This window comes from Callospermophilus lateralis, unplaced genomic scaffold (genome assembly GCF_048772815.1).
Source record: "Callospermophilus lateralis isolate mCalLat2 unplaced genomic scaffold, mCalLat2.hap1 Scaffold_52, whole genome shotgun sequence".
NCBI lineage: Eukaryota > Metazoa > Chordata > Mammalia > Rodentia > Sciuridae > Callospermophilus > Callospermophilus lateralis.
The window spans coordinates 6,661,424-6,687,306 of record NW_027514454.1 but is presented as its reverse complement, the minus strand read 5'-3'; the positions used below and the strand labels follow the sequence as shown (position 1 = coordinate 6,687,306).

Below are 25,883 nucleotides of genomic sequence, written 5' to 3'. Positions count from 1 at the left end.
TTATTCGACAACCATCAACTGTGCCAGGCCTTTCTATAGGTGCCACAGAGACAGGGGTGAATGAAACTGACAAGGATCTCATCTTCTGGGGAGAGAGTCAGTAGATGACTCCAGATATGGCAAGTGGTGAAATCTTTGAAGATCATGAAATAGGAAGACATGGACAGAAACAGAAGAGCAGGGAGTGGCTGAGGGCTGCACAAACCAGTGTGATCAGGGAAGGTGCCTCTCTAGCAGCCAAGGTCCAGGAAAGGAACCAAACCCAGGGAGAGGCAGAGAACATGTGTTTCAGGCAAAGGGCACATACAAGGACCTCAAGATGGGGGAATAACAGTAGATTAATTAATGAGCAGGGCTCTCATCTGCAATTGGCTCAACTCTGGTATCGAACTTGAGTGAGAAATGATCCAAAGCAGCCACAGATTTCCCCAGAATAGCTGTGTGTGAGATCCCGGCAGGAAGTTCAACTCAGTGCAGAATTTACTTGATAATTTCCAGGACAGAAGAGTATGGAGTGCATGGCCCTCCCACAGACCCTCAGCACCCTCCTTTTTATGAACTGGAATATCATCAATGACTTCATCCTCAAGTGTGGTCCCTGGGCCTTAGTTGTGAAACGAGTTTCAGTGAAACACAGGGAAAATCCCAGCTGCTTTCTGACCCATGAAGCAAAACCACAGGCAGTTTCGTGGGCTCTGGGATCCTGAATAAGTTCATCTGGGCAGTTGCCAACAAGATTCTTTTGGTCCACCTCCATTTCAAAGTTTGCCAATCCCAGCCCACCTGGGGACTCTCAAAGCAAATCCAATTGATGAGGGGCTGGTAACTGGGCACACAGAACTCTGTCCCAACACACACCCTACCATACATTTCAATAAAACTATCTTCCCTCAGCACATCACATGGTCCTGACATGCACAAAAATGGAGACAATAAAGGATGCAGGCTCCCCAAGAAACCATTCCACAGTCTCCAAAAATGAAAAGGGATTTACACACAGACCTACATAGTTTCCAGGAGGCACCATGGAAAGCAGATAAAGGAAATGTAATTTAAGAATATTTTTCTTGTTTAAACAACATGTACCAAGTGACTGCGAGAGAACAGATGACATTCTGCTTCATGACATTAGAGTAATCAAAGTATATAGAGAAAACTTCTCTGTTCCTCTTCTCCTAAAGCCATAATTGTGTACCATTGCAAGAGGGACGATGCCCACAAAGGTGGTATGGCTGATAAAGATCTCAGAAATTACCAGCTCACTCATGAAGTCCTCGATTGGGTATACCACTTGCCAGGTGATTTGCTGGGTCCCAGCCAGACCATTGCTGTTGTTGATGCCAAAGTCCCACTTGTAGGATCCCATACACTGAGCCATTTACTCTGGAAACAAACACATATTAAAGTTCAGATTGAAGCACTTAACTTAGCATAATGTGAAGAATGCAGTAAATGGCCCATTCCCCTTTGTCAACCAAGGAAATGATTGCCACCTTTGATTCACACATGGCAGTGTTCAAAGAAACTGGCCCAAAGCTGCCTGTCTGTGGCCCCATCTCAGGATGAGCTTTCAGGATTCTCTGTGGACAGAAGGATGCTCCTTATTGAATGAGAAGCTGCAATGGATTCTTTCCCAGAACAAGGTGACAGTTCCCTCCCCTGTTCACCCGAGGAGGGAGGTGCCAGTTCCTCAGTGAAGGCCACCTTACAGCCCACATCAACCACCTCTGGAAAGGCCCATTGACCAAAGATCAGGCAAACAAGTTCTGGAGATGAGAATGTGGGCCTATCTTTGGAGGAGCCTCTGTTGCCTAGGTCCATGTGCTAGATGGCTACTGGCACTGTGGGAGCTACTGCTACTGAGCATTCCATCCAGTGGGACAGAGAGCTGCAGGATGCGGACCCATGTAGGGACCCCTTGACAAGCATCTTCAGAGCCCCGGGCAGTGGTCCAAGCACAGGCTTTGGAGTCAATGGCTTCTACCACAAACTGGCTGTGGGACCATGAGAGTTGCTTAATTGGGCCTCCACTCAAAGAGCTGTCAAGTGGGAATAATGACAGATGTCCACTTCAAGGACTCAGGTTTCTAATTTTTGAAATGTTGTTCTCCTTAAAGACTTTAAAAATTATTCCTAGCTCCTGATATATATATATATATATATATATATATATATATATATATATATATATATATATATACACACACACACACACATGTATATGAATATGTATATGAATATATATGTGTGTGTGTGTATATATGATTTTATATAAGTCTGTCTATATGTGTGTTTGTGTGTGTGTGTGATTTTAACAAATTCTTTTTTTAAATTTATTGTTGGTTGCTCAAAACATTACATAGTTCTTGATATATCATATTTCACACTTTGATTCAAGTGTAACAAATTCTTTACATAAAATAAGGTATTGATGACCAAATCACACAAGATGTTCCTGAGAGACAGACTGACCCTTCCCTGTGTTCATTCACTTTTCAGTGAGCCCTTTAACACTAGGAGAGGAGAAGCTAACACCAAACGGTGGTGAGGAGGGGGCAGCTGCACTGTCAAGGTGGAGAGGTGCTGCATGGCCGGATGAGGACCAGCTGGCAGCTGCCTCCTTCTTCTCAGCTCAGGTGTGAAGTGTCAGCCCACTGGGAGACACAGCCTGATGCATGCCACATGACCCATGATGTGCTGGCTGTCTTAATCAGCACTGTATTTTGGTTCCATGGCCAATGGCTAAATATCATCAAAAAGCAAGTGGGTTCATCAAATTGTTTGACAGGGTGGCCCTTCCCTCTTTCATTAGTGATTGCTTTCGTTTGGATCTGGGTGGTCCCCAGAGGCCAGGTGTTGATGAGGTTCCTTAGCCTGGTGTTGATGGTTTGGGGAACGTTTGGGGACTTTGCAGAAGGCTCTAGGTCATGGGCCTTAAGGGAGGCTGTATGAAGCCAGCTCCCTCCTCTTTCTCCCTTGTTCAGGGCAAGAGTGAGTGGACATTTTCTCCATACTGTGCTCCCTGCCACAGGGTGCTAACTCACCACAAGCCCCCAAACCTGACCACAGTCTGAATCCTCTAAAACTATACCCCAACAAACCCCTTCTCTCTGCAAGTTGATCTTTGCTCCAGTAATGGAAGCCCGCAAACTGTCACCATGTTGTCTGGATGATAGCAGCAAAGAAAAATCCCAGAAGGGAGCTGGGGATGGATTCCAGATTTCCAAACATGATCACATTTCCCAGTGCACATTGGACCATGGCGACAGCATGGGGAGGGCCTGTCCTCAGAAGAAAGCCTTGTCTTTGCTTCTCCTCTTCCCTGTGGACAACAGAGCCTCCCTCTGCCCCAAGCACAGTGCTCAGAAGAGGAGGGCTTTGAACTATGGGTCCTGGTGACTCACCTACTGAGGTCTAGGTCCAACAACCAGTAAAGGCAGGGAAACACTTGCCCCCACTGACCAAAGGCACATTGCTTCTATGCAGAGAGCCATGTCCTCTGTCTTGTTCCCTTGGCTTCAGCTTATCTGTACTGAACCTTTCCAATTTGCTTCTTTTTCTAATCTTTTGTCTTTTGGCAACACAACACTTTATCTTCTGGCTTCATCTTTATTACTGACATTCCCTCAGGATTAGTAGTCATTACAATATTTTAAATTAAGACCTGCACTTCCCTCCTAATTGTGTGCATCAGGGCACCTGACACAACATGTGTAATTCTTATTAGAGAATTTCAGGCAGTTTGTACATTATGTTCTATTAAAAACTCAGTTCTACTCAAGGTTGTCACAACTCAGAGATCACGGCTTCCTGCCAGATGATGTGCTGAGATATATTCAAAACATTCCTGTTAGCAGAAAGTTTTCTCCACAGGCCTGTGCTTCACACCTCATTTGATATCACAATGCAACTGAAGGCATAAAAAGAATCAGTTATTTATTTATATTATGGAATGGATTCTAGAGGGATACTAGATAAGCATAAAATATCACACCACAGCCACAATCCTTGCCCTTCTTCAGACCTAGGGAGAAGGGTGGGGCCAGGAATCTGTCAATCACACATCTCTTTCTCAGTCACTTCTAAGAACTTCAAACTCTGCTCTCAGAAGACAACAGTGACAACAACCTCCAAGAATTTGTGTGGTTCTCTGCATTTGAAACATTACCATTTGACCAAATATTTCAACAAAATCCCTTCTGCATGGAACCTGGACACCATCACCTACCCAGTGTCCCAGGATGCAGGGACAGATGGCACCCACAGCATGCTCTGGGGGTATCAGGACCCCTGACACTGTGGTGACTGTCTGGCTCATTCTCACTCAAGTCCCCCATCAGAGTCCATGGCCTCCAGATCCCCTCCCACCTTCCATCCCAGACCATCAGCTGAGGTTGATGCGAACCCCTGACTTCAGGGATGGCTATGGCAGTTGCCTAGGGGATCACATGATCATAGTTATATCCCCAGGGCCATGGATGACCAGGACCTCTGCTGGGCCTGTCTGGGAAGAAAAGCTTCTATCAGAGTGACCACATCAACAGATGGATGCAGATGTAGTCAGTGTCCACTATCCTCCTCAAGAATGGAGAGCACCTGAGAGGTGTACAACCATGGGAACATGGGGACAGGCTCTGAGTAGAAGGTTAGAGCCCCAATCCAATGCTCCTGGTGCCCGTCCATCAAAAATTCAACCTGCCTGAAGACCTTCATTGTTACAGGACCAAATGGACAAAACCACCTGATAAACCAAGCACCGGAGAGGAACTTTTCTACCAGGAATACGCACAGCAGTGCTGTTTGTTGTGGTTTGGGTCTGGAAAGTCCCCCAAAGTCTTATGCACCTAACGGCTTAGTCCCCAGTGCAGAAATGTTCAGAGGTGGTGAAGCCAGATTTAAAATTAGGTAGTCAGTGTAGTTAGGTAAATCGGGTCTAATATCAAAAGAAATCTAAAATGGAGGTTATGTTGAGAATGAATTTATGGAAAAGCTGAGCAACTCTCGGAATATTAATGAAGCCCAGAAAACAGTCCGCAACAGATTTGAAGACAGCCCATCCAAAAGAAAGTTAATGAAGTCCAGGAAACATCCCCCAACAGATTTGAAGATACCCCATCCCAAAGAAATGTTAATGAACATCAAACTTTACTCAGAAATGCCCAGATTACTTCTTTGGTCCACCTGTGTCCCAACCCTTCCCACCAAAAACTATAAAAAGGGGAACACATTCAACCTTCCATCACCAAAATCTATAAAAAGGTGAACACATTCTCCCTTCAACTGATTCCACCTCTTGGATCCCCTTCTTCCTCTGGGAGAAGTCTTTTCTGCTGTTTTTTAATAAACTTCTAATTTTTCACTCTGACCTTGCCTTGGCATGCTTCTCTGGAGTTATTTCTCAACATTGGGGAAGCAAGGACTCATCACTGGTCAACAGTGGAAACAGTGGGGATCATAGGAAATGACTCCATCCCCAGGTGCTGACCTCCTCATTGGAATAATGCACCAGATGGATTGAAGATGGGAATGGATTATTGGGAGTGGGACCCTGTTGGAGGAAGGTTATCACTGGGGATGTGGCCTGAGAAGGTTCCTCTCATCCCCAGCTCCTGCCTTCTCCACTCCCAAGGCCTGGGGCTGAGCAGCTCTCCCCACCACACCCTCTAGCCATTATGTTCTGCCTCACCTCAGGCACAGAGCAATCTATTTGGTCAACCACGAACTGAAGGCTCTGAAATGGTAAGACAAAGTAAATCTTCTTTACTCAGAGCTGCAGGGGGTCATGTATCCTGGTCACAGTAATGAAAAGCTTCATCACACACTGTGCAAAACAGAATAAAGCCACAGCCCTTGACAGACACCAACTCTGAAGAGTACTATCTGCCCTCTCCCCTCTTCATTCCCTGATGGCAGAGACCATCTCCCACTACAAAGCCCAAAATACTACCCAACAGTTACTTCCCAAGAGCACCTGCTTCTTGGGCAAAAGCAGAGATCCCACGACTTACTGTTGAGCTCTTAAGGGAAGACTCCCCTAAAGACTGATTATAGAAGAAGACACTTAGGACAAGTCCCACTCCTTTTCAACCCGTGAATATTTCTGGGTAAGTTTTCAATGACTGAAAGAGCTGCAGCCATTTTGTGACCATGAGGAGATGAGGTAGAGGATGGTGGTCAGTTCTCTGGCTGGATTGGAGTAGAAGGACAGAAACACTGAGCAAACATGTGGTACCACTTTGTCACCAATAACAAGACCAACCAGATTTGAATTGCTTGGGATGTGAGATGACAAAATTTTTTGTAGCAGCCATATGCAGGCAGATGATCTATTACTTGCAGCTGAATGCCCTGAGCTAATATTAACAACTCAGGAATTTGATGTGATCAAGAATTGGGGTGCTCAGTATTTGGGTATGTTCAGGATTTGGGGATGCTCTGGATTTTGGGTGCCCAACATTTAGGGGTGAGCATCAGATAGACATAGATTTCCAGAGACATTGTGGTCACCTGAGGCTGCTAGAATGAGATTGAAGGGAGAAGTGTCCAGATCACCCTGACAGTGGTTCCTAACAAGCTTCTGACCAGCACTTATCTGAGGCCCTTTTTCCCCTGAAAGAGCAGGCATAGGGAAACACCAGCTGATGCTGTCAGGGTCACCAGGAAGAGGCAGCCACACCATGCCACTTCAGGGAACAGGCTGTCCCCACCACTCACACACCCACCAAAGATCCTGTGTTTGTGGTCCTCAAAGAATCTAATAGAGAAGAAAGGAAAGAGAAAAGACTATGACAATGCAGCGTGACAGAGCAGTTGCCTGAGGGGCTCATGTACCCAGATAAGGAGCTGATGCCTCATTCGGGGTGAGGCCTGAGCCATGATTGTGGCTGCATAGCTTCCACAGTAATTAACCTGAATAACCACTGAAGATGCTTGCCCCACATATGGGACAGGGCAGGGGCCGGGACTTCAGGCAAGGGATCTGGTCACCCACAAGTTTTCCCGATGCAACATCATCAGTGAGGGCCTCTCTCTGCAGCAGAGCTGAGCACAGCCCACATACCTGAGGTTCGAGCCCCAGCTGGAAAAGAAAGGCTGCCCCCCAGCAGTGCCAGGAACCTAGCTTAAGACCAAAGACATGCACCAGTCCCCAGGTGTGACATCAGAAAAATGACTATTTAAGTGGAAAGAAACAATGACCCCCTCAGTGGAGCTGCATTGGTCTAGACGCCACCACCAGCCCTGGGTTCCCACACAGTACCCAGTCTCTCAACTGCCTTGGGCCTTGGACCATTCACCTGCCCTGGGTGTCTGGTGGCCCATGCAGGCCAAAGTGACCATCATCTGGGTGCTGCTGTGGTCCACTGCCTACTGGTCTCTATTGCTGGTTCTCAAGGCTGCGATCTTCACACCTTCTGCCACCTTAATTCTGAGAGGTAGGAAACAAAATGTATAATAAAACATCCCAGGACAACTCCATAGGCCAACACGACCCTATAAGGGGGAGTGTGGGCATACTGTCCTCTCCCCAGGAGACAAGAAGAACACTGTGAGTGGCTTTCCTCTGAAAACAAAGTGTCCTGTTATTTTTATGAGTTCCTGAAAATCAGAGCCCAAAGCTTTGGCCATTTCCATTAATTTTCAATTTAGTCTGAGTTTGGACAGGTCACTTCCTGCCACTGGGATTCATTGGGTGTGATAGGCATGTGGGGAAATAGATGGACTCTGCCCCTCACCTGCAAGTGGGAAACAGTCACCATGGGATGGGGAAAGCCAGGCGCTGCCACATCAAGGACCCAGGAGGCCACTGCACTGAGCACTCAGTGATGGGGAATGCTCAGCAAAGCTCCCGCAGTCTTTCCTATGAACAGAAAAAAGGAATGCCAAGGGCAGACGAGGCCCATGTGCAGGAGTCAGAGAGCAAAGACATGCATAGGGAGTTCATGTTCAGCACTGCTGAGACCTAGGGAGCCAAGATCCCCTCAAGATTAATCATCAGACCACATACGGTCCAAGGTGCTGCTGGTTAAAACAAGATGAGCAAAAGTGAAGATATCGTAGACAGTGACATGGGAGGAATGATCTACAGATCATCTGATAAGAGCTAATATCCAGAATATGCAGAGTGTTCTTTCAAATCAATAACAAAAAGACAAATCATGCAAAAAAAAATAGGCAAATGTCTTGACTGCATAATTCTACAGAGAAGACATACAGATGGCCAACAGGTACATGAGAAGATGCTCAGCATCGTCAGTCATTGGGAAATGCAAATCAAGACCACATTGAGCCACCACTCCACACTCACTCACTGGTTAAAATATGACATAAAGGAGGTGGCAAGGTCCTGAGAGATCAGATCCTCACATGTTGCTGGTGGGGATATAAAAGGCACAGCTGCCATGGAAACAGTTTGCCAATTTCTCAAAACGTTAACCTAGAACTACTGTAGGACCCACATATGCTTTCCCTCGTTACAAAACTAGAAAGCAAAAAGGAAAAAAATCTGGGGAGGGTCTCATGAAAATAGATGAAAAACCAGAAGAGGAGGGAGTGGGGAATGAACTGGACCAAATCATGTTTGCATACTTATGGATGCAAGAGGTCCCCTAATATGTATAACAATTAGTTTCTTATAAAATGACTACAGGACCAAGCAATCCCACTCCTAGGCTTAGAGTCCAAAGAATTGAAAACAGGAACTCAGTAAAATACACATACAAACGTGCACAAGAGCACTGTTTGTTTGTTTGGGGTTTTTGATTTGTTTTGTTATGGTACCAATGATTGAATGTAGGGGCACTTAGTCACTGAGCCACATCCCCAGCCCTTCTTAAATTTTGTTTAGAGACAGGGGTTGCTAAATTGCTTTGGGACTTCCTAAGTTGCTAAGGCTGGCTTTGAGCTTGTAACCCTCCTCCCCAGGCTCCCAAGCCACCCAGATTAAAGCTGTGCATCACCACCTGGCCAGTGCTGTTTATAATGTGCACAGTGGGCAAGAACTCAAATGTCCATTGACTGTTGAGGAAAAACTAAAGCATGGTTCATTCATGAACTTGGAGTATTACTGAGCTGTTTAAATGGCTGAAAAAAGATGCATGCTCCAACAGTGCCCATCAAAAAAATATTCTATGAAGTGTGGGAAAGTGAACATATTGAGTGGTATGATTCATACAGAAAGTGAACCACAGAGACAGAAATGCAGATCAGTGGTCTCCAGGGTCTAGGAACAGCAGGGGAATTGGGAGGTACTGTTTAGCTAGTGGGTACAAACTATTTTTTTTTTTTTTTGGTGATGTGCTAAGTGCCACTGAATTGATGGCTTTAAAGTCGTTAATTTTAGGTTACATGAATTGTGACTCAATCTTTCAAAAAAGAAAAAAGTTTGCGGAGGGGACAGGTAAATGACCCACCATAATTCCATGTGGATGAAACTTTAAAAAATTTCTAAAAGGATTTGTCAAAATCCTAACCTTTGTATGGCCCAAGCGAGCAATGCTCTTGTAGCAGAATTTGAGGCATTGAAGGATGGAGCTTGGGGGTGGTATGAAGCTCTTGCTGCTGCCTGCCCAGGGAACCCTGCAGTGGGACTGGGGACTCAGGTGTGCCTCTCTAACTAAAAAAAGGAAATGCGGTATTGTCCCCTCCAGCTGCTCCCTGTCCTGCTGCCCTCCACTCCTGTTGCTGTCCCCTTCCTGACATGGATCCCTCCCCAGCTGCCCTTCTTTCCTGCCTCCCTCTTCCTTATGCCCCCTCTTCTGCATCCCCCCTCTCTCTCTGACAAGTCTGTCCCCAGACTCCCAGCTGCTTGGCTGCCATCTCTTGTTCCTGGCATTTTCTGAAAAACCTCGGCCAGGAGAGATGGCATCCACTGGAGACCCTCACAAATCTTCCCTGACTCTTTTGTCCCTTTTTCTGTATCCTGTTGGCTTTTTTAATAATGTGCACAGGTGGCAACAACTCCAAACTTTCCAGTGGGTGAGTACAGTGGTCCCTATGTGCCATAGGTAGGGATCACTTAGGAAGCCTGTGACCAGGACTCAGTGATGCTCAAGGCTGCCAAGCACCTTCTTCCACTCACTGTTTCCAACATCCCCTGACACTTAAGAACTTTTTGGGCTCAAGTGCTATGCACATAGCCCAAGGAAATAAGAAGGCACAGAGCTAAGGTTGGACTGTGAGTCTCAGATGGCATGGGCCACAGGCCAAGACCATGGACACACATTCCCAGGACCAATTTAACAGTAGGAAAATGACTTAGTAACCAATGACAACATGCCTCTGGCCTTCTGCTACAGGCCACTCAGCCTGAAGACTCTCATAGATCCATGGCACCCTCATCCCACTGGGTGGCAGGCATGCTTTCTGCTCCCATTTTCCATGTAATTACACTGCTGAGGTGTCACTGGACAGGCTCTTATGTGGGTGGCCAAAGAGAAAACTGTCCACTTCAGCCAGCAAAAGTAAAGATGGCTCATATTTGGAGAGCAGATGCCACCATCTCTACTGGTAGCCAACAGGCAGGAGAGTGAAGTCAGTGCATCCACTAGATCAAGGCCCCATGACCCCCGGGAAAAGCACTCATGATCCAAATGCAAAGGCACCACGACCAACCCAGGTCACAAGTGAGAACACCATGTCTGGTGTGAACAGGACAGCAGCAGCTGAAGGCCCACAGGGCTCTCATGGGTCTGTGTAGCTTCCAGAACCAAAATCCACGGGGGCCATGGCCAAACCAGTGGGCTCTGCACAGACTGCCTCAGGCCCTGCCTGCAGCAGGCTGACCCCTCCAGCACAGCAACAGGACTCATTATCTGGCCTCCCAGATGAGAAGCCTGGGGAGCCAAGCAACATGACCAGAAGGTACACCTACTGCAGAGCAGGCCAAAGCCCAGACACTGCCCCTGGGAGGCACAGCATGGCTGGCCACACAGGGGCCAGTTCCAGGCCCTGGCTCTGCCAGTAGCTAAGACTGTAATGGAAAGTGCTGAGAGTAAAATTCAGTGGTGTCTGAAGAGCTCCCCAACCCCACATCCACCCAGCACCCATGATGTGGCTTTATGTAGAGGGGGAGTCCTCCACCCCTGGAGTTCCTTAAGGATCTTCAGAGGAGGCTTGTTGTTTTAGTGTGGGTGCTGAGTCCAGGGAGTCGTGTCTTTTAGAGACAAAACAGGAAAAGACACAGAGTCATGGATAAGATGAAGAGCAGAGGCTGGAGCACCTTCTCCACCCCACAACATCTGCACTGTGAGTTTGGGCACCCCATGCCCAGAGCACAGATCCCCACTGCTCTAACCACCACCTCCTTGGTCATTGGTGTGGTAGCTGAAGGCCACTTGTGCAGGGCTGTTTCATGAAGTCCTACGATGGTGTTGTGGGATGCAGGTGCAGAGCAGGAAGAGGGCAGATGTGGGCAGGGCAGGTGTGGTGCAAGTAGAGAACAGGTAGAGGGTAGGTCCTGGCATGCATGTTATTATACATATGATGCACAGAGGAGGTGTCAAGAATTTCTAGGGGACAACAACTATGCAAATAATACAACATGGCAGGTGAGGAGGAATGAATGGTATGAGTTTGCCGTGGAGGCTTAAGAAGCCCTAAACACGCCATCCACCAGCCCCCAGGACAGCAGGAGTCATGCAGGATGAAGGAGGCAGTTGGGCCAGAGAGGATCACAGAGGCACTGGGAGCAGGTTGGGGTTCAGCTGACTCCAAGTGAGACCTGGGCAGTGCACCTGAGCTGCTGGGACTTGGCATCCATGTACATGAATAGTAGGTGATGACACTCACCCTCCTTGCCATGATGAATGTTAAATGAGACACACATGTGCCCTGCATGGAGTATTAGAAACTGATCCATGTTAATTACTGATACTTTCTGAACATGAACCTCCAGATACTCCCCAGAGAGGACAAACTCAGCACTTGATCCCACCTGATGAGGTTCTATGGGAACTGCTCTAGGACACCAGTCAGCACCCAACTACCTCTATGAAGTCCCTGGGAGCTGCTCTAAGACCCCAGCAGCATCCCAACCACCTCCCCTGAGGTCCTCTGGGAACTGTTCTAAAACCCCAGCATCACCCCAACCACCTGCTGTCGAGATATGATTTCCTTATACACCTCCTGTTTCTTGGCAGAAAATTCTTCCCACACACCAAGGCAGGGAAAACTCCTCACTTTGGCATGGCAATTCCACTTCTTTCATATAATATTTTCTCTAGAGAACATCAAACTCTGAAACCTTTGGACCCATAAGACCTCAGTGCATATATGAAAATTCGCAGAAATTTTATGGTGGTTGCAATTGTAAACACACACACACACACACACACACACAAACACCAACTCTGCTTCATGACTGCTCAAGTTCTATTCATAGAGCCATTTTCAGTGCAGCTCACTACTGAGGTTTAATTGATGCCTCCATTTCTTTCAGGCAGCTGATCCTATTAAATTTACACCTGAGGCTTCTCATGGTCAAAGTGTGCTTGCCACAGCTCCAGATCTTATACCGACATCCATAAAGAAAGAAAGCATAACTCTCTTGCCCATAACAAAAATTCTGGAGCCAAAATTTTATGAGATGAATCCTATTGAGTATACAATTTTTATTCCTGCACCAAGGGCAAAGTTAATCCCATTTTAATCATCCATGAAGGGTTATCAAAGAGAAGCTCCTCAAAGAAGATTGAAGTTATAATTAAAGTGGAGTGCTGTGTATCAAAAGTATAAGCCTGATGCCAAACTATTGACATTTTGCACCTTTCTTTAACACAAGTTAATTTTTTTTCCTAATCACAGTCCTTGGTCCAAATATTCCTTCAATTTAGGTTGTATTTGTTTGGAGCAATTTAAGCCCAGACTCCAACACTGATTCAGCCAAGATAGATATCAAGAAAATCATCCCATTCACAATAACCTCAAAAAAATAAAATACTTGAGTACTAATGTAACTAAGAAGGTGAAATATTTTAAAATTAAAATCATGCAACACTGAACAAATAAATTGAAGAAGACCCTAGAAAATGGAAAAGACCTCCCATGTTCTTGTATTGGCAGAATTAGTACTGTCAAAATGGCCATACTACCAGTATAGTAATATACACATTCAATGTTATCTTTATTAAAATGTCAATTTTTTTTCACAGAAATTGACAAAACAGCCCTAAAATTCATTTGAAAGAATAAGATACACAGAATAGTCTAAGTGATACTAAGCACAAAGAGTGACATAGGAGGCATCACAATGATGTAGAGGATTTCAAATCATACTCCAGAACTGTAGTTACAGAAACAGCATCGTTTGGCATAAAAACAGACATGAAGACGAATACTATAGACTAGAAGACAAAGAAATAGACCCGCACACTTACAGCCATTGTATACTTGACAAAGTTTCCAAAAATTTATGTTGGATAAAAGATAGTCTTTCTAACAAATTGTGCTGGGAAAACTGTATATGTATATGTAGAAGAAAGAAACTGGAGCCCTTTCTGTCACCCTTCACAAAAGTCAAGTCTAAATGGATCCAAACCTTAGGAATCAGAACAGAAACCTTGCAACTTCTCATAGAAAACATACAGTCAATACTCCAACATACAGATGCAGAACCAGCTTTCTCAAAAAACCCTACACCCCCCAAAATAAAACAAGAATCAGTGAGTGAGGTAACATCAAATTAAAAGCTTCTACACAGTGAATGACATGATTAAGAGTGTGAAGAGAGCACCTATGGAATGGCAGAAGACCCTGGCCAGCTGTTCCTGTGAGGGAGATCAATACCCAGAACACATAAAAACTCAAAAAACTACCTCCAGAAAACAAATAACCAAATCAGTAAATGGCCAAAATAACTAAACAGACACTTCCCAAAAGAAGAAAAACAAATGACAATAAATATATGACAAAATGCTCACCCGCCCTAGCAATCAGAGGAATGAAAACCAAAACTGCATCAAGATTTCATCTCCTTCCATCTGCATAGCAATTATCAAGACCACAAAGAATTATAAATGCTCAGAAGAATTTTTGGGAAAAGGCGCATTTCCACATTGCTGGTGGAGAAGCAAATTAGCACAATTATTCTGGGAAGCAGGATGGAGATTCCTCAAAAATTAGGAATGGAACCACCATGGGGCCCAGCTATCCCATTCCCTGGTATTTATCCAAAAAAACACTAAAATCAATATACTACAATGATGTGGGTACATCAACGTTTACAGCAGCAAAAATCACAACAACCAAGTCATGGAATCAACCCAGATGCCTGTCATAGATATATGAATTAAGAAAATGTGTTCTAGCCCCACAATGGAGTTGTTCTCAGCCATAAGAAAAAATGAAATCATGGAAGTGGAGAACACTGTGCCAAGGAAAATGAGCCCAGTCTCAGAGAATCAAAGGTCAAATGTTTTCTCTCACATGTGGAAACTAGAGTGAAATAAAGGAAAGAGGGAGCAGAGTGTCCAGGGAAGGTCAGTGGAGTAGAAATAGACTGAGAGGGAGTAGGGGTGGTCAAGGGCAGGACAAGGGAGTGAATTCTGAAAAACCATGTATGTGCATATATAAGTACACCACAGGAAATTTCAACTTTATATGTAAGTACAGAGAACCACTCAATATAAATAAATAGATGAGAAACATCTATAGAGTGGAGAAAGTAGAATGGGGGAAGGGAGGGGGGAAGGGAGTCCATGAGCTGAAATCAAATCCCATGCATTTATGACTTTGTCAGGATGAATGAAACTACTAGAAAGTACTACAATGCTCTCAAAAAAATTCCCTGCTAACAACTCAATACCAATCGGTGTCATCTGTTATATATGTCCTGGCATCATTAAAGTAAAAACTACATGTAATTTCTCAAGTCTCTGCATATGGTCCCACATTTGGTGCACACACAAAAAAGGAACATGGCTTCCATTATAATAAAAAATTCTTATAAATCCTTATACCACCATTCCAAGAATTTTCTTTTAAAGAAAAATGAAGAAAGAAAAGAAGGAAGGGAGGATGGAGTTGGGTGTTGAGGATGGAAGGAAGGAAGAATGTCTGCCCTCACTTAGCCATTGTCCTTGGACAACAGCAGCATCTATCCCACCCACTACTCTGACATCTCTGCCATCTTGGTTGTGTGGGCTCTGCTTACTGGCAGCTTCAAACAAAATATGCATGCAGTGCATCTTTATTGCAAGTCTTGTGATCCTGGAGGATTGACACATGCCAGGAGGGTGCTTGGCAACAAGAATGCAGCAAGGTCTATAGTCACTCCTCAAGGGAGAGTCATTGACAGTTAACAAGTGGAGAGGAGAAGACCAAGGGGAGCAGTGCTTTATAAGAGAGCAGCTTATACTGCCAGGCACAGTGAAGCTGCTGGGGACTGCAGAAGCCCTTGAATATTTCTGCTGAATTGACCCTTTCAATGATCATATTGGCAATGTCAAATGTGAAGTTAAAAATTCAATATTATGTGACAATATAAAATTGAAGAAGAGTCACAGATGATCTGCATGCTATAAATTCTTTGTTCTGCATATTAGAACATGCAAATTATTAAACCTGTGTTTTCTTTAACATAAGATCAAGTAAACTTATTATAATAATCTGAATTTCATTTCTCAAGAAATACACCCAATCAACATTTTTCTCATTTTTTAATTTTTGTAATTCTTGTGAAATCTTGGTTTCCATTTTAATTAGGCAAATATTCTCTTGGTACAGAATAATTTCCCATAATACCCTTCTATTTTTGAATGGCAATGCTCATGAAAATGCATATTTTTTGTGTGAAAATATGTGAATATTCTATCTTGGAGAAGAAAAGAACTCTCCCTTCCTTCTCAAAATAGCACCTTCCTTCCTGCCTCTGAGCCTCTGTACATGCTGTTCCCTCTGCCAGAAATACTCTCCCATGGGTGCATGTGGGGCTCACTCCCTAGTCTCCTTCATGTCTGGGTAGGTGTCACCTTATGGATTCAGCTTACATGACATGTGGAGACATAACAACATGGTTGCTCCAGAGTGCCCCAAGGGGTACTGACATAGGTCATTTCTCAGCACCATAAATGCTGACAAAACCACTGTGTGCTGGGTGGAGTTTGCTGCCAGCCTTGCTAAGGCATGAGTCTGACTGTCTTACATTTACCTAAGGTGACCTGAGGTGGGTTTCAGTCAAGAGAAGTCACCTGCACCTCAGTCCTGTTTGTGGTGTAGAAGACGGGGATGGGCAGGGCCAGGACCCCCCTTCCCCAGCTAGAATCTTCCTGTGAGGGGAACTGAGGCATCTGTGGTTAAGGGAGGAAGTCAGATGATGACCCTCAAGTCAATACCCTGCAGGGGGTAGTCCCTATCTTGGGCATGACATGGCCCGAGGCACTGACCTGCAGCTTGCTTGTATATACATGGTTAGCCCTGAGCTATGTGCCTCTCCTGTGCCTTTGCTGGGAGAAAATACATGGGCACTATAGCATTCACATCAAGTTCAGGAAGTGATCGATCAGTGCACATTATCCCCAGATCTGCTGGGGGGAAAGGGGAACCAGCACATTCCAGCACAGAGGAGATCACTGTGTCCATGGGCCTTGAGCTACATGCTCAGCCTTTTCTGGGGCCACAGTGTGGACTTTCCCCTTCGTCAACCCCCACTAGCTTTGCCCACCAGCCTCACATCTTACTCCATTCTTTGTTTGGGATGCCAAGAACCTGGACCAGGTACCCCCTGGAAACCCCTGCCCATGCACCAGCAACATGTAGACAGCCCTTCTTCTTACTCAGATTTAAGGGACCCACTAGGCTTGCTGTGCCCAGGATGATGGTCGGAGCAGGAAGTGCCCCAGTGGTCCTCCCTGTGCAATCCTGAGCCTTGGCCTCTCTTCTCAGTCTCAGGGCCTCCAGGGGCTGCCCTCACATACCTGGGGCAGGAATCAGTGACCATCACCTCTATTGAGCCCTCCCCCCAGCCCCAGTAAGGAATGTCACCAACACTGTATGGAGGGAGGGATCCCATGGTTTAGCAATCCTCAGATTCAGAAGCACACAGGATCACTGGTGCCACCAGGGATACTTCAGAGTTCTGTGCCCACCCTCCAGAGCTGAGACTGAGCTGATAAAGAGGACACATGGGCTTCAGGGGGTGACTCTGCAATGGGCTCCAGGCAGCCCTCACCAGGCAGTGTGATCTGGAGCACATTTAAGGGAATCCCATCATGTGGGAGGAAGGTGAGATCACCTCACAGCCCCAGAGCTAAGCCCAGCCCCAGGAGCAGTGCCTCTGCTCTGGTTAAGGGGAGCATACAGATTCTGTCTCTTTGGCCAACCACTCTGCCTATGATCAATTAGCAGAGAGCCCCTTGCATCCCAATAGGGATATGGAGGCTGCCAATATGTGCCCTGCCGGGTGTGCCTTTCAAAATGGGATATAAACTTGAAAGATGATAGGACAGAGTAAGGAGCCCTGAGAGCAGGCGGGGAGATCTCTCTTCACACTTGCCAGGAAGTCCTGGCCCAGTGGATCTTCCTTCTGTAGGTGCCTTCCCAGGAAGCAGAGAACCTTGAGGATGTAAATTTTTTGCCTCTGACTTGGAAAGGGACCAGGAGGACCAGCAGACCACGGGAGCTGAGAAAATGCATCTGCCAAAAAGATGAGCTGGATAGGCCAGAGCACAGCTCCAGGGTAATGCAGGAAGGGATCTGGGTACAGGTGAGGACCCCCAAAAGTGCCCTAGCTCCTAGGAGGGGCTGTCAGCTCTGGTCTCACCACTCAGCCTAACTGTCCATCTGAGAAAGTCAAATATGGCAGGTGCAGCTCAGAAGAACTCAGGAACAACACTAAACCATGTGTTTTACTTTGATGTCTATTCACCAAGACCCTGCTACACACCAGGAGTTGACTACCTACTTTTTGCTGTGGGAATGGCCATCCCCAGAGGCACCCGGGTAGCTTAGTGAAGTTGGGACCACACACCCCAGAGGCACCCGGGTAGCTTAGTGAAGTTGGGACCACACACCTGCCAGCATAAAGCCATAGAAATTACCACACCTCTGGCCTTCCAATGCCTCATCTGTAAAATTGGGATGCTGGAAGCAACAGGTACCTCTCAGCATCTCTGCAAGGATCAGGATCTTATGTGCAAAGAACTTACTGCAGACTCTGCCAGGCAATCTGTACCACACAGGCTTATGGTGATAGGTGATGGGGTCCAGGAACTGCCCCCTCAGAAGCCATTCCTGTCCACCTGCCACACTTCAGTCACCTTCGGTCCCACCCTGCCTCAGGGACACACAGACCTGGAGAGAATCTCTCATGAATCATCAACAGCTCCTGCTCTGTGTCTCTCCATAAAGAGGGTCCTTGGGAACAGTGACACCTGCCCAAACCCAGCGACTCAGCACCAGGGCTTCCCAGGGGAGGGGCACCCTGTGCATTCCAGGCAGCTCAGGCTGGGCCGGCTGTACTCCAGCTTCTGGAATTGACATGTGTGGCCAAAGCACAACATCTTTATGGAGAGAGACTGGTCTAAGAAGGAACTGTGCAATCACCCAAGCCAATCAGATTTTTCATCTTCTGGCCACAGTTGATTGACTCACAAAGAGACAGGTGACCAGAACTTGTCAGGAATTGTTGAGCTCATTTGTCCTTCTACAAAGCACTGATTGCTCCAAGTATCCAGCACCTCCCAGAGACTAAAGCCAATAGAGGAACACAAAGGCAACAGATGGACATAGATCACTTTCTGGCCATATCTCTGAACACCTGGATCTAGCCAGCCCCGAGGCTATCCTTGAGGTTTTCAGTTATATGTGCCAGAAAATTCCCTTAAGCCACATTGGGTTGGGTTTATTCTATTTGAAATTGAAAGTTCACTAGCAAAAACAGTTAGGCACTGAAATTTTCACCACTCAGAAGACCAGACAAAATCCACCTGAGGTCCACAGAAGACACACACACAAGTGTATCCCCTGCAATTCAAGGTAAAATTTAAAAATAAATAAATAAATAAAACAGATGGTGAGTGGGTATTTATTGTTCCAATCATTTCTGTGAATACAGAGAGAAAATATTAAGTAAAGGGGATCCATGGAAATAGCCAGAGAGCCTCTCCTGTCAATATTTATCACAATAAGAATAAATATTAATAAACAAAGCTAAGATAGAAAAAATCAATTTATAGCTGCAAAGCAATATGATCTTTTATACAATTAAACTCATTTTGTGTCCAACCTGCTCTTTGTATAATGCTTGCTGACATTAACTTTCAAATGCTCAAGAAAGAACCACTTCATTGTGGTGATTCAAAGTAGTCCATGAGCCAGGGTGAAATGTTGTCACTTTTCTTTCTCTCACTCAAACACACTTGGGCTTTGCCCTGGTGCTCTAGGCACTCCTATCTTTGAAGAGCTGTCGGACACCTGGGTACTCACGCCTACCGTGACACCTTCACAGCTCACCTACCATCTGTACTAAGATGGTCATCAGAACTGCACAGAACTTTCTTCCAAGTACCAAATTCATAGGCAAAGGAACACCAACATTGCCTCCTAGAATTTCCAAGAAAAATAAAACAGCCCAAGCCAAACTCAAGATCAACCCACCCAAACAAAAACACAGAACTCCCCCTTCTGTGCCCTTTTAGAAATGACCAGCAACCACTATGTGGACTTCACCAGCCACTGTAGTCTCAAGGTGCTGCTCACATCAAGTGACTGGCAACATAGGATGTGTGTGTCCCTATGCTCCCTGCCACTGTCCTCCCATGCATGTCCCCAGAAGCACCCAGGTTCCTAGCCACACCCCATGCAGCCTCAGGGTGGTCTGCTGGAGCTCAAGCCATCCTACCACACTCAAAATCACACTGGAGTCTTCTGCTTTGGGGCCTGTGCTATGCCCCTTCTGGCAGAACTAGCTGGAAGCCAGTGTGAAGGGAGGCTGGACACAGAGGCAGGCTGATTTACATAGATAATAGGGCTCATCCCCCAGGAACTTGGCTCTGCTGGAACCTCTCATCTGACATCCTTCTTCCTGTAAATCACCCTGCTTCCTGATCATGGGTGCCTCTGGCCCACCTTTAGCTAAATCCCCCCACTGTGCTCTGTTCAGTGTGCACCAGTTGCTGCCTGCCTTTGCAAGGACACTCTAGGCCCTCTGAACCTTTCCCCCTCACACTTGGGGGCCCCTGGTTGTCTGGACTTTCACTGTCCATCCTTCAAGTCTCAAGGTGATGGTCCCTCCTCCAGAAAGCCCTCCCAGGGCATAAGATCAAGCTGTCTGCTGCTTCCATGAACTGCTTTCCTTCGGAGCACCCACCATGCTACATCCACCATGCATGCTTCATTAGTGTTTCCCCTTCTGGACTGCGAGTCCTCATCTTGCTAATTGTTGCACACCCTCCACTTGGTGCCATGCCCTGCACACACTTGGTGCTCAGGATGCAATTATCAAATTAAACAACAAATGCCATGGGCCCCTGAGACTGACATATCTGGACTTTTTCCTGCTCAGAAGAGGTTGGCAAACTGCCGTTGAAGGCAAACTTCTCAGGTCTCCCAGCTTGGGGATAATGGCCCCCCTGCCACCCATGGCCTACAGCTGCTAATGAGAGATACACCTTTTTGAAGTCTTATTAGAGCCAATGTTGCAAATCTGGGCACAAAGGCAGGCCAGGGAGAAGGGATGGAGGTTGTCTTCAGGGCCTCAGGACTGCTGCATTCACTTGCCCTCCCATCCCACTCCTTACTGCCACCACTGAGGGCGGCTCAAGGCAGCCACCATGAAGGCTTCCAAGTGTTCTCACTTTACCTTACTTTCCCTTCAAAAAAAAGAGATGACTGAAGCAAAGAAACAATCCATATGCTCACAATCTCCCAGGGTTGATACAGAACCGGGCTGCAATAGGACCCTGCCAGGAGGACCCAGGAAGAGTCAACCAGCCAGGGCCACACAGCTGTGCACCCTCTTGGAGGTGAGATCTAGGCTTTGGTTTTACCCCTCTCCCTGTGACAGTTTCTGAAAAGGCAGCTTACAGAAGGGCCAAAAACAGTGTCCCCAAGCCCTGACATCCAGGTTCAAAGCCTAGCTTTGCCCTGTTGGACCTGTGAACCTGAGGCTATTTATTCAGTCTCTCTGAGCTCAATGTCCCTGTCTACAAGATGAGGACAAGCATGCAAATGTGGGTGGCACCCCCCCCAGGCACTGAATGAACACATTCACACACACCTGAAGCACAGTACTTGCCTTGACTGTTGCAAATGCCTACGTGGCCCTCCTTCTGCTCTAGTGTAAATCTGCCTGTCCCACAAAGGCACAAGTAGAAGACATTGGGAGTGGGGAACTACTGGGAGGCATTGGTACTCTTAGGATGGGAGGCCTGGTGGGAGGGAGTCCAGCATCAGGGGTGCCCTTGAGGGGAGAGCTGGGTCCCAGCCCTTTCCTCTTTCTCCTTTGTGCTCACAGCCATAAGGGCAACAGCTTTAATCCCTCACCAATCAGCACCACAGGTTCACAGCAACAAGCCCAATCCTTAGGATTGAAACCTCCAAAGCAGTGGGCTGAAATAAACCTTCTGACTCCATATGTTGAAATCATCTCAGGAATGTATCGCAGTTACAGAAAGCTGACTGACACACTTCCAACCATGTCCAGCTTCCCTATCCCCACTACATGCTTCCAGTCTTTCAGAGGGGTAGAAATCTCATTACACCCTGCCCCTAGCTCTGTCCCTGGGTGAAGAGAAAAGCCCAGAGCAGGCGTGTCTCCCAGGCCATAAACTCAGAAATCATTTTTGTAACTTTCTATTATTCAAATCAGTTTTGATTCTCAGCCCCTTTGGTCAGGCTAGTTTTTAAAATAAAGCTGGAAGAGATATCTTCCTAGATTTTCTGCATCCTCTTGGGGATCAAAGGCAGTGGGTAGTTCCGGAGTTCTGAGGCTGGACAAAGAGGAGAAAGAGAAGACCAATAGGACTTTTGTCATCTTCACACACAGGCCCTGCAGCCTCAGCACTATGCCTCCTGATCTTTCAGGTCAGCCATGGGTGAGAAGGGGGCTCTGATACTCACCTGACAGGCCAGAGGATTTTCTTAGGTCACTATGTCCCATTCCCAAAACCCTGGGAAGATCCAGTGCCTCCATGGGCCAGGCAGGTAGTGTAGAGCCTGGGAACCTGGTGATCACATTCACAAATCTCCATTGCTTCCATGGGCCAGGCAGGTAGTGTAGAGACTGGAAACCTGGTGATCACAATCACAAATCTCGATCCAGAGGCTGCCCCTCTGAGTGGCATCAGGCCCCTTTCAACCTGGAGAGGAAGCAGCTCTCTGGCAACAGGACCTGCCATTCTCATGTTGTTCACACCACTAGGCAGCAGAGCTGCAGCTGGGGCCCCCTCTACAGAGGTGGTATCAGAGAAGCTCCTACCCTTGTCCTTCTGACTATTCTCCAGGACAATTCTTCTCTATTTTTACAGTCTAAGGTATACCTCCTGAGACCACACTTGACAGAAAACTTTAATGGTGGATGGAAGGATGGATGGTGTAAGATGGATGGATAGATAAATGGGTGGATAGAGGGATAAATGATGGATGATGAATGGAAGGATGAATAGATGGATGGTAGATGGAAGGATGGATGAATGATAAATGGATGGTAGTTGAACGGATGGATAGAGTCAAACAGAAGGACAGACAGATGGAGATAGGTATTTCTCAATCTCAAGGATAAGCCTCTTAGAGTGATTATCATTTTTTACTCCAGATTTCCAATGTCCTACCTGATCCAGTCACAGCAGCTCCATGAATGACTATCTACAACAATGTTTGTGATATTTACAAACTAAGATTACAAACAAGATTATAAAAGCTATATCTGCTACTGCAGCCACAAAAGTTACCAACAGAAGCTTTCAGCCTAAAGTAGAAGAAAAGATCACTGAGGAATGGCAGAGTGTTGTGGTTCTAATCTACATGGGGTCACACAAAGACCAAGGAAACCAAGCACCGGTTGACATTGCCTTGAGTGGCCTTCCTGCCAGGCCAAAGTCCATCATCTGCACACAGACTAGGCACCAAACAATTCTTAATTATTCAATAACCCAGAGAACCAATTTGGGTGCTCACATTCAAAACTTCTCTCTAAATGTTCAAGCCGAAAAAGCTCAGGACCCTCTTGCTTTGACAGTATCCACCCTATGCTCCGGATTCCTAAAATGTACACCACCACTTCTGATAGTCTTTAGACATAGCCTGCAAATACTGCCTGTCGAGAGAAAGAAAATTTAAAGAAGCCTAAGGTCTCAGAGAGCTCAAGATGTGTTTCAAACAAGACCAATGTTGATCAAATAAATCATCACTCTTTCTGGTGCAAAGGCAAGCAGAATCTATTCATTTTCTCAAGTATGTCGGACATTTTTCATTAGTAGTCATTGCTACAACATTATTCTTTATACATACAATAATTCAATCTCAGTATGCCACTTTCCAGTATTCAAAAGTACCAATTACCCCAGTGCCTGTGCATGTGCTGACCACAGCTTGGTCTGGCCTTTCGTCCATTCCAGTCATCTAACCTTGCCTACTTCTTGCTGTGGATCCCTCTGCACTCTTGCTCTATTAAACATCAACAAGTACTTAAGAACCTGTTGGGCTCAGAAAATATGGACATCAAAAATAAAACAGAGTGAGCCCCTGTTCCTGAGGGGCTCACTCCCCACACATGGAGAACTGCAGTATTCTCAGCCCAGGACAGGTCAGCACACACAGCACTAGCCGACCCCACAGGCCCCTGGAATGCTGCCAGCAGGCCTGGCAGGGAAGGTCTGCTGCTTGTTTAGCCAAGCACATGTGGTAACTGGCCCATGAACCCTCCTTTTTGGAGAATATTCTAATGACGGCTTGCAATAGTATGTAGCTGTCACTGACAACTCAGAGCAAGGTATAAGAATTTCATAAAATAGAACCATCAGAAAGGACAAGCTCTGTCTTCTGGACTCCAAAGGAGGACAGACCACTAACTTAGGTCACAGCTAGTGTAGGTAGACAGAAGTGGTATTGGGTCCATGCCACCAACCCTTGGTGCTGGGTCACTTCTCTGTCTCAACTCCTGTGCTCCCCTCCCTCATGGTCCCTTTCTGATACCCAGCCCACCTTTGCACACACGTGAGGGCCTTAGCTCCCTCCTTCCAGACAAAAGTTGTCCTGGCCACTTTAATTCCTGGCTATGTTTATTGATGACAAACCCCAGCCAATGACCGACACCATCTAACAGCCTGTAGCTTGGGGTTTCTAAGAATTGACTGCCACTCAACCCAACATGGCAAAGCCTCTAACTGAAGAGTGAACTGGTCTGCCATGCTGCCGCTGGTCAGAGATCTGAAAGGTGGTTGTATCCCCTTCACAGATGAGGTTCAGCAGAACAGAGAAGGTGATGTTCTCATCCAGGCTCAACAGGGACCTCTACAGGTTGTCCTGGGTCAGGTAGACTGCAATGCTGCAGATGCACTCTCAGGCAGAAGGCACCTGTGTGGGGCTGTCCTGGCCCAAGTGGATCTTGTCCTCCCACTCACCCTCCTCCTCTAGGGGATGCTGGACTGCCTCATTGGCCAGAAGGAGAAGCTGAAGGAGAGCTCCATGGCCATGCCCCCCAGCAGGGTCAGGATCTCTTCCTTGGGCTCCAGGCCCAGTTTGGAGCTAATCCACTCATGCAGCAGCTCCAGCTCAGCCATGCACAGTCAGGGCCCCCCCTGCAGCCAGCAGCTGGCCACCATCTCCCTGGACTCAAGAATGGCAAACATCTTGATGCAGGTTAGATCCTCAGCAGGGTCACTCTCATTCCAGCCCATGTGAGTGACATAGAACTGCACTTTGGGTCTGTTGGAGTGGATGGAGCTGTGGAAGATGTGGGACTTCACTTTGGGTCTGTTGGAGTGGATGGAGCTGTGGAAGATGTGGGACTTCACCTCCCAGTTGAAGGGAAACTTCTCCAAGTTACTGAAGGCCATGGGAATTAGCAGGAGCTCCATGGATAACAGGCCATAGCTGGTGCTGACTGAAGGGGGCTCCAGGCTCTGTGGATCAAGAAGGACTCCCCCTAGGCTGTAGGCAGGAGTTGCACCTGAGGTCTTGCTTGGCCTCCTCAAGTAAGGAGTTGGAGATGTGCAAGCTGAAGGGGAGGAAGTTGGGCAGTGAGGAGAACCTCTGCAGGCCATTTATGGTGACTGGACCCTCGACCTCTGTGAGGAGGGCAGCAAAACAAGAGTGAGACCCTGTTACGCTGTGTGAGAAGATGACCCAATGGAGTCCCTGCCTGCCACCCAGTGAGCCACCTGATGGCCACAGGGAAAGTCTTATAATTCCACAAAAATGTGTTCTTCAGGACCATCCCCAAAACCATGTGAAGTGGGAAGGAGCCCAGATGGTCACTGATTCCATGGCCCTGATGCACACAGCTGCCTCCTCAAAGGGAAAACGTTACTCCTCCAGATCTCAACCTCACAGAGAGAGCCCAACATCCAAGCATGGGGTCATCTTCATGGCTCATTACCCTGCAGACCAGACAGAACCCACCATTCCCATGATCCACATGGGGCCCACCCAGCTCTAGGACTTGGCAGCTCATGCTTCTCTCCTTTCCATAGGAGACAAAATTCAGATGCTGAGATATATCCAGAATCATTAAAAGAAGGGCAAATCTTTGGCTTCACACTTCTACTATTAGAAATTTCTCCTGATTATTGGGGTGGCATGGAGTGTGTAAAGATTTCTCTACAAGGCCATTTGCTGCCTTGGCTAGAACTGTGAGCCAACTACCCTCCATGTTTCAGTATTCAGAGGCCCGTGTCTGGAAGGAAGTCTTGGCAGGTGGTACAGGAATTGTGGAAGTGATGGTCTGGACT

General features: G+C 46.7%; 1 pseudogene; it reads right to left on the bottom strand.

Moving 5' to 3' along the window:
• LOC143390225 (transmembrane protein 132B-like) lies at positions 1-25,606 on the bottom strand (annotated as a pseudogene).
• Positions 25,607-25,883: the final 277 nt, after the last annotated feature.